Source organism: Populus euphratica, unplaced genomic scaffold (assembly GCF_000495115.2).
Source record: "Populus euphratica unplaced genomic scaffold, PopEup_1.0 scaffold15.1, whole genome shotgun sequence".
NCBI lineage: Eukaryota > Viridiplantae > Streptophyta > Magnoliopsida > Malpighiales > Salicaceae > Populus > Populus euphratica.
The window spans coordinates 3061-13127 of NW_011499874.1; the positions used below are offsets into that span (position 1 = coordinate 3061).

General features: G+C 27.4%; 1 pseudogene; it reads right to left on the bottom strand.

The window, feature by feature from the left end:
* Positions 1-640: 640 nt before the first annotated feature.
* On the bottom strand, positions 641-3088 carry LOC105127926 (protein CHUP1, chloroplastic-like; annotated as a pseudogene).
* Positions 3089-10067: the final 6979 nt, after the last annotated feature.

A 10067-nucleotide genomic window follows, 5' to 3' on the forward strand; every position in this document is an offset into this window, starting at 1 on the left:
AGTCTGAACATTTGGTTTTTTTTTTTTTTTTATATTAATATTATCATCAGAGTTATAATGTTTTTGTTATTTTTATTTTTTTATTAAATTTTATTTTTAATTTTTTTATGATAAAAGTAACCATAAATAACAGTTGAATCACAAATATTATTTGCAATTATATGTTATTTTTTAAAATATTTTTATGCTATAATTTTATTGATATTTTTTTACCAATAATCCACCAAAAAATAAAAAAAGAAAAAAACTCCCCAGATGGTGAACTACAAAGTTATGTTCTCTCTCTGGTTACTAATAATTAAATATAACTATGTGTCAAAAAGTGGGATTTGTGGTGTCTGCGTGTTACTGTTGTTTTTCCTTAAACACATGTATGTAAATGGTTGTTGTTGTTTTTTAAATAGTTTTTTGTATAAATATATATTAATAATATTTTTTTATTTTTTAAAAATTATTTTTGATATTATCATTAAAATGAATTGAAAATATTAAAAATATATTAATTTAAAATTAATAAAAAAAATAAAAAAAATTTAAATTTTTTTAAAAATACTTTTAAAACGCAGAAACAAACAGGCTCTAAGCACCCATTATTGTCCAAAGCCGTAAGAAAAGTACATAAACAAACAGGCTCTAAACACCCATTATTGTCCAAAGCCGTAAGAAAAGGTTAAATTACCTGACTAACTATTCCTGTTTCAAGCATCCAAGTCGTTGGAATTTGAAATCTTTTGTATCTCATGGTTGCTGATTCTCTCATTCTTGCTAGATTGTAAACACCATGCTCCAATCTGGACCGACAACACAACTTATGGAATTCGATAAGAAAGCTCCATTCTTTGCAATATCAAAAACAAATAAATACAGACTCAGATGGGTAAAAAAGAGATAAATATTAAGGACGTACTTTTCAAGCAACGCCTGCATTTTCTTGAGAGCAGGACCGCATGGCTAGCGGGGGTTGTCTCGAAACAACGAGGCTTCCGATTCTAGCTTCTTGAGATCACAGTAGCCAAAGGCAGCCTCACGTAATGCATCTGCCTTCTGCTCCGGCCAATCAAAGTGTTTAAGCACTGCTCTTTCATCAACCTAAATACCAAGCAAGGAAACAAATTCTTTATGATCTCTCCCAGGTCTTTAAATTAATCTGAACTAAATCAAAGGGGTTTCTTGGAAAATTGAAAATCTACCAGATAAGATAGCTCATCGTCGAGCCATTTAACAAAAGGGACGACGTCTTCGATGTCTGTAAATGCAGCAATCTCAACTTCTTTTATCAAGAACTTGATGAAATCTCCTTGTATTTCCACGTCTGTTTTTATCTGCCAAACCATACACAGAGAGGCCTTATACTTAGCTAACTAATAAATACCTCTAATCGCAGGAACAAGGCAAAACATAATCCATAATCATGTGACCAAATAACACACAAACATTTTAATTTATAACTGTAATTCTAAATTTAAAGATTTCTTAACTTTAAATTAATTTGTTTTTATTTTTATTTTTGATGATTTAATAATAAAAATAAAAAATATTATTTTAATATATTTAAAAAAAATCCACTTTTAAAAAATTCCATATTTCATATAGTTGCAAACGGAGTTCATGCCTGCACACTTTCTAGATCAGATTTCAATTGCCCAATTTGCCATCAGATTCATAAAAAAATTACAACTTTTTTTCCTTTACAAATACACATATAAAGACACCAAAACCCAGAATGGCAAATCTCGTAAATATCTCAAAAGATTAAAAACAGGGAGAAACCGGTACTTACCGCTAACAAATAAGTCGACCTATTCTCTATCTCCCCAATCATATCACGGGCATTAGCCGTTACTGCTAAGGCCTCCGCTACTCCACCGCCGGAATCCCGCCGAGATTCCCTCCGCATTAACGAGTGATAAAACTCCGCCACCTCCGGAACTCTCCTCACTTTCTCCGTCCCTGATCTCTTCCCCTTTGGAGGAGGTGGCGGCTGAGGTGGACCAAACTTCTTAGCCACCGGAGGTGGAGGAGGAGGTGGTGGTGGATGAGGAGCAGGTGGACATGAAACTGAGTGATCAGAGCCGCTGGATGAAACTGACGATGATGATGTCGCCAGCGATGACAATGATCGTTTTGGTGGTGGTTTAGGGACCCTAGGAACTCGAGATGACAGAGTTGACGCAGTGAGTTCCTCAGAGTTACACCTCGAATGCCTTGGCTTCTCGGTTTCGACATTCTCTTCCAATCTCTTAGAATGATGATCTACATTTTGATTCTGGCTCGATGAACTCATAATGTCGGTACATTTGACTCCTTTCTTCAAGCTTCTAATCAAAGTAGACTGGGTTGTGGCCTCCATTAACCCTTGAAACCTCTGTGAAGAAGAGAGCTCTATTTCATTCTCACGATCTGACACCACTTTCTTCAGCTCTACAACTTCCGCTTCTAATTCCTTAACTTTCTTTGCACCCTCTTTTCTCTCCTCTCCGAATCTCAATCTCACTTCACTTAATTCGGCTTTTAAGCTCTCGTTTTCACGCTCTAGTGATTCCACCTCCTTCACTGCCTTCTCAATCTCCGTATTTTTATTAGAAATCACAGTTTCCAAAACTGGAACAATTGCCACACTCTCTTTTAACAGTTTAAATTCAAGAAGTTCAGTCTTTAAGAGAGACTCACGTTCACGAAGCTCTTCAACGAGTTTTAAAAGCTCGGTTACGTCAGGCGGACGAGGTTGGACTTGAGCGGAGGAGCGAGGGAAGTAAACACCGAAAGAGCGTGAAAAAACCGCCTTTTGAGAGGATACTTTGCCGGAGCTAGGTGGAATCGGTGGTTTTGGTGGTGGTGTATTATTATGAGTTTCAGTTTTGTTTGCAGGTGATTTTGCAAAACCATTGCCAGCCTAACCTTACCAGCTACCATAATTCCAAACTTTTAAGAGAGATATCAATGTTATCTCTCCAATGTCTCTATCGATTTGTGGGTTAGTTTTCTTGTTATTCTCTTTTTTACTTCCTTTTTATTTGGTTTCGATTTTATGGTCCACTGGTTCTTATGATGCGGGTAGAAACGAAGGCGTCGTTGTCTCCCGTGGTGTCTGAAATAAGAGAGAGAGAGAGAGAGAGAGACAGACAGACAGATAGTCTTGGAGTTTGTGTGTGAGAGAGAGATCTTGGCGAGGTTCGTTTAAGAGAGGGAGGGAAGTGAGTTAAAAGAGACAGAGAGAAACTTAGGGAACAAGTGTCGGGGAACGGTCTTCTTTTCTCGGATCCATGTTTTGAAATATGAGATAAAAATTGGATAATTAAAAAACAAAATTAAAAAGAAAAAATGAATCAATAGTAGTAAATTTTTTTGGTGAAATAATATATGTATAGAAGTCACGATTATGAAATGTTATATTTAATTAAATATTATGTTTTTGAATCATGATATTAATTAAATTTATTAGTTACTAGATATAATTTTAATTAATATTATGATTTATAATCATAATATCTATTAAATTCAAGACTATTAAGTGTTTAGTTTATAACAATCAATTAAATCAATTGATTGATTCATAAGAAAAATCATAAAATTGTTAAAATTAAGGCTTTAATGTAAGATTTTTAAAATCTAAAGATTTGATGGTTGGAGTAGAAATTTCATTGCTAATTTTAGCAAAACAACCTCTTGAAACTCATATAAAAATTTAAGTGCAATTCAATGGTTGTATTTGCATTTTAAAAATATTTTTGAAAAAATTTAAATTTTTTATTTTTTTATTTACTTCAAATTAATATGTTTTTAGTATTTTTAAATTATTTTTATATGTTAATATTAAAAATAATTTTTTTAAAATAAAAAAATAATTGATATATATTTTAATATGAAAAATTATTTGAAAAACAATTGTAACTATACTCCAAAACAAACCATAAAAGTTATGATTTTTCTAGTCATTATTTTGATATAATACAATTAAACCTCTTCTTGAACCTAAACTTGTTACATTAGTTCATAAATATATCTATTAGCTTATCATCATTTAGTTACGGTAGAAGCATATTTTAGTGTTTAGAATCATTTATGTTAGAAGCATATTTTAGTGTTTAGAATCATTTATTATTGCTAACTCGGCTACATCATTAATACTAAAAAATATAGGATAACTATTATATAAATAATAAGTTTTTGATATTTTAATTAAAGTTTATTTTTTAGTTTGCAAGTTGAATAAAAATATATATTTTGCTTATATTTTATAAAAAAATTCCTGTAATATTTTGCTAATTACTGTAGTTACTTTGCACGGGCTTTCATAAAAACATTATATGCACGCGTCTCTTCATCTCTTCACTGAAGAAAACATGCTTCTTAATCCCAATTTTAAAAACAAATTTTTTTAATAAAAAGTCTGTGTCACTTTTTTTTTAATGTTTTCTATATTAATTTGGTTGAGTTTTAGATTAATTTTAACTTAATTAATTGAATTATTAACAACTTAATTAAATTAAACATGTTTTATCAAGTAAATATCTTTTCAATTTAATTTAAAATATAATATGAAAGAAGTTTTAAATTATGAGTTTTCTAAATCATGTCATAAAATTAATAATTATTGGAGGAAGGTTCATAACTCTTTATTTCGAGTATGAGACCAAATTTAGAAAACCAAACCTGCAAAATTATCTGAACGTTTAAAATATTTGTCTTTTATATTAAAAAATTATCTGGACTTTTAATACCATATACAAATTAAAAAAATTATTGTTTACCCTATATTAAGTGTTGTATCAATTAATAAAAATTTTACTCTTTATTTTAGATTTATAAATAATATATATCATCACAAGCCATTTTACTTATTTTTAATAAAACAATATATTTTTTATCAATAGAAAAAGTTCAACACATTTAATCAAACACTTGAGAGTATGTATAAAAGTGTAGTTGTGTTTATTTTTTAAAATATTTTTTTATGCTGAATTACATTAAAATAATATTTTTTTATTTTTTAAAATTTATTTTTGAGATTAATATATCAAAACGATTGAAAATATAAAAAATTAATTTTTAAAAGAAAAAAATTTAAATTTTATGAAATCATAGAATGGCATGTGTTTTGTCTAAATCAAAATTATCATAATTAGTTTTTTGGTTTTTTTTTTTAAAACGAAAGGGGCCTAGCCCCAAGATTAACATAATTAGTTAGAGCATATATTTCATTTTCAAAAATCTAATGATGATTTTCCATGTTATAAGACCTAATTGTCCGTGTTTCATGATTGTAAGAATAGTTGTTTTATCGATTAATTTCAAGGAATGTTTGAATGATTGTAGCGATAGTCTAGATAGTATTACTATTAAAAAAGTGCTGTAATGATAATTATTTTTTATTTTAAAATATATTAAAATGATTTTTTATTTATTTTTAAAACATTTTTCCACCGCAAGAGTGAACGTGGTTTTGTGTGGTGAACTAAATGTGGGCGATTGTTAGAGGCGATCATTTGAGTGCAATGGAATGGATCTGGAAATAGTGGGAAATTGAGAAACTAGATAGTTACGTTCAACGGTCTGATGGAGTAAACTTGTTTTCTTCTTATCTATCCGTTTTCTTTGGAAATAATTTGATAAGGGCAGTTCGTTTTGGTTTTCGTCAACACAAGTCAAACAACTGCTATGACTTCTTCTTCTTCTTCTATTTTTCCTTATTGTTCTCTTCTCAATTTTCTTTAATCAAAGTCTATTTTTCCTTACTGTTCTCTTCTCAATTTTCTTTAATCAAAGGCGTCAATTCCAAAGCAAACGGGAACAATAATGTCAAGAGGATTCACACACATTAAAAAAAAAAAATCGTCACCAAATTTTACTATGCATGCATATAATATACAATCTTTCACAAAACAATGTCGAGTGATATATTTTTTTAATTTATTTTAGTGACAATACTTTATTTTCTCATTTATAATCTCTTTTCGGGGTTAAATTTATTATCATTTGCTTTCAAATTATTAATAAAAAGAAAGAATAAAAGTTAAGGGATAAAAGTAAAGCAGGCAAGGAAGCCATTTGGATTTAAAAAAAAAATAGTGTGAAATGCTAACTTCATCCTCTTCCTTTTTAATTGATATATTTTTAGTCTTTATAGTTCTTTAAAATTAGATTTTAATCTAACACTTTATTTTTTATATTTTCAATTTCTAGTTTGAGAGAAGAAAAAGTTGTTAGATTTCAATAATAAAGAGAGAATCTCAATTAACATTGATTCTAACCATCAAAATTATCATTTTTGATATTAATGAGTTTTATTTAGTGAGATGAATTTTACTTAGGTATTCTTTTACCTTAAAATTGCATGAAAGAGTAGATTTGACTTTGAAAAATAATGCTATCTACAATATACCAAGTTAATTGTTGTGTATTTTATGTGTTTTTGAAAGGTTTCTCAAATTTTGAATCCTTGTAGAACTATTATAATGAGAGAGTAGATTTGACTTTAGGAAGTAATGCAATCCACTATATATCAGGTTAATTATCACATATTTTGAATGTTTTTGAAAGATCTTTTAAATTTTGATTCTTCATGAACCTACTTTAACTCATCAAAAACTTAACTAGATTTCATGATATTTTTTTTATACTTTTTATCTGCATCTCAATTACAAGCATTGAGTAATATTGGTCACTTATAATCTTGACATTTTAGTATAAGTTATTATGATGTAAAGTTCAATTACAAGTCTAAATTTAATTTTTTAAAAAAACATTATTGTAATTGTGAGTTTTTGAACCTTTATATTTATGAAATTCACATTAATTGATATTAGACAAATATTTTAAAATCAGGTTATATCATTTTATATTTTAGATTATGTGTTATTAATTTCATTATTGTTGTCATCTAAATCTAGTTGTGATAAAAGTTAAAAAAAAAAGAAAAAAAAGAAGAAAGTATAAAAAATCAAGTGTCATTGATTTGAGTTACAATCAAAAGTTAGTAGGGGGGAAAGGAAAAAAAGAAAAAGAAATCACAAGTTACAAAGTTGAAAAAACAATGTCGTAAATTGATTCAACAAAAGGTTTTGATAATGGGACTTAAGGAAACGACCTCTAATCTAATACTCAGTGGTATATTCATTGGTTTTTGGGTATATTATTCTCTAATATCAATTTTGAATTTATTTGTGCACACTTAGCATTTATTAATTATAAAATAACAAAATAAATTATATGGGATGAGTTTGCATCAACACAATTTCTTTTTGTTTGTTACTATCATATTTAGTCATATTGAAGTTATATTTAGATTAATTGAGTTGTATTACATTATTTTTTTATCTGTTATTTAAAATCTTATTTTTGTTACATAACGTAAAAAAAGCCTTTTTTTTTTGTTTTTTAACTTTTAAAAAATAAACTTGCTTTTGTTATTTCTTTCCTACTATCTATCCTATTTGCTTTTTTTTTTAAAAAAAAAAAAACAATCCCACTAGCATGTTTTACTTGTTCTTTTTTTTTTTTTTAAAAAAAATGTTATCTGATACTAAAAGAAACCCAAACATTTGATTGTTATTTAATTAGATGAACAATAATTTAAAAACTATATATTAAATTTGCTTGGTTACTTGTTTTGGATTACAAGCTTAATATGTTAACTTGAGTTTTTTTATTAAATTTGTTTTTTATCAATTTCTCCTTATATTGTTAGATATATTGAAAATTAAATTTTATAATTTATTTTTATGAAATAATTATAGTTTTATAATTTAGGTTGGAAACTTGATTAATTGATTTAAATCAATTTAATATACTATCATGTTAATTATTTTTTAATATCATTCATTATACCATTGTATTAAATATATATCAGATTTTAAATTATTGATTAAAGTTCTTTTCTCTTAGAAAACTCAATTTGTCGCACAGGGTAGTGTAGGCAAATTATCTAGTAATTAAAGTACAACTAATTGAAAAAAAGAAGGAAATCTGCTAATAATATTCGAACGTGGTCCTTGTGACTAGAGATTTAAGAGTTAAACTAATTAAAATAGGGAGTTTATTTTACTTATTTGTTTTTTTTATTTGAGTTTATTTTTCTTCGTAATTCAATCTATTAGATACTAGTTTATCTAGTGACATGAGGTAAAAATGGACTATAATACAAAATCTGGGAATATTAAAAAAACAATTGAAATTAAAATTTAAAAAAAAGGGAAAAATTGAAAAAAGAAGAAGTAGAAATTGAAATTCAAAACTTGGGTCCTAAACATTTATGTCTTTAAAAACAAATAAAATTATATCGTTATTAAACCCACAACTAACATCAAAATTCACTATTATCAACCACTACAAAATCATTATTATCAATCAAATAAAAAAAGTTTTATTACTTTCTGGGAATATATAGTGATTGACAATAGTAGTTGTGGTATAAATTGTGAGCTTGATTATGGTGTGAATTTTATTTTATTTTTAAGAAATGAATCTAAGACTCGAACATTAAATTTAAAATTTTATTTTTTCATTTCTATTTGTTTATTTATTTATTTGTCATTTTCTTGTGCTTTCACATGAGCTCATTTTTTTATTTATTTAAGATCTCACCCCTTGTTGTGAGACGACGTAAACATCAAGACCAAACAAACTAAATTAATAGTAGACACTTAATAGAAAATAAAAAAGATAAGTAATATATATATATATAAAACGTTAAGAGGTTGGACACCAAATATAGAATTTTCTTCTATAATTATTTATGCTGAGAAAAAAACAGGGAATTTCATTATTGAAAGAGTTAGAGTCTGATGATTTTGACAGATACCGCCACCGCGTTAAGGTAATTTGTTCTCATTTATTTTTTCTATTATAGATATTATTATTAAACGGCCCCTTCGTTAAAATCCAATTGGATTGAAACTGTCATTATAATTGTGTTTACTTTAAAATTCTGTCGCCTTTGTCAAGTGCTTTGCACACTTTATTTTCAGCTCAGTTATCGCTTTTCTTTCTCTTACCTTTAGTTTTTTCTCTCTAAGACTACTTCTCCCTCAATATATCTGTTTTTTTTCTTTTCATTTTAATTTGACACAATAAACTTGAAGCTAAACTTAGAGCTAATATCATTTTATCCCCTAAAGTGCATGAGTTCTATCAATTTCTATTCAAATACTTGTTCTTTGTCAATTAACCACTCACATTTCAACAATTTATTAACAAGATCCGCTGCTACCAAAACTAACAAAAAACAACATTTTATTTTATATGCTTAAATTTTCCTTTCAAAATTTAGTTACATTATTAATTAACTATATAGATAATATTTTATTTTAAAAAAATTGACTATAAAATAAGAAAAATCAAAAAAATATAATAAATATGAACTTAATCAATAAATTAAGTTAAATATGTGTTTCTCAAAAACATTCAACCAATAAAATTATGAAATTCAACCATTTCACTTAAAATTAATTAAATACAATTGGTTTTGGGTTTCCTCATTAATTGAATATTGTATTGATTGTAACGAGTCTTAAAATCTAAAATGTTTAGAAATAAGATTAATATATTAGATAATTGGTTAATTTTTTAGTTCAAACAATTTGATTTGTTTTTCTTAGCCAAGGTATTTGGCGGCTTAATATAGAAAACCCAGGTGATTAGTAGTAGCAGGTGATGATTGGTAAGTCAAGATGGCTAGTAGTTGATACTTGCAAAAGGTTCTCTTTAATGGACATGGGGGCTTCTCGATGGTAAAATCAATAATTTTATAAAGAGAAAGTGCAATAATACCTTAGAGAGATAGACTCTGAAAATATTTGTGCTAAAAATGTTAAGAGAAAAAAGATTGTAAACTTTGAGTTTGAAGCATTCATGGTGTATTTATAGTCCATGAGTATTATTTTTTTTATGGAGAGGAGGGACTGAAGTGTAATTTCATACTTGTAATATTTTAAGTTGTATTTTACTTAAAATAACATGTATAAGATTAGTGAAAAATATTAAGGCCCCCCCACATGGAGTCTTGAAAAAAATCCTAAGGGAGTGTTAGGCTTGGGCAAGGTGTTTGAGCCCATTAAAGATGAAAAATA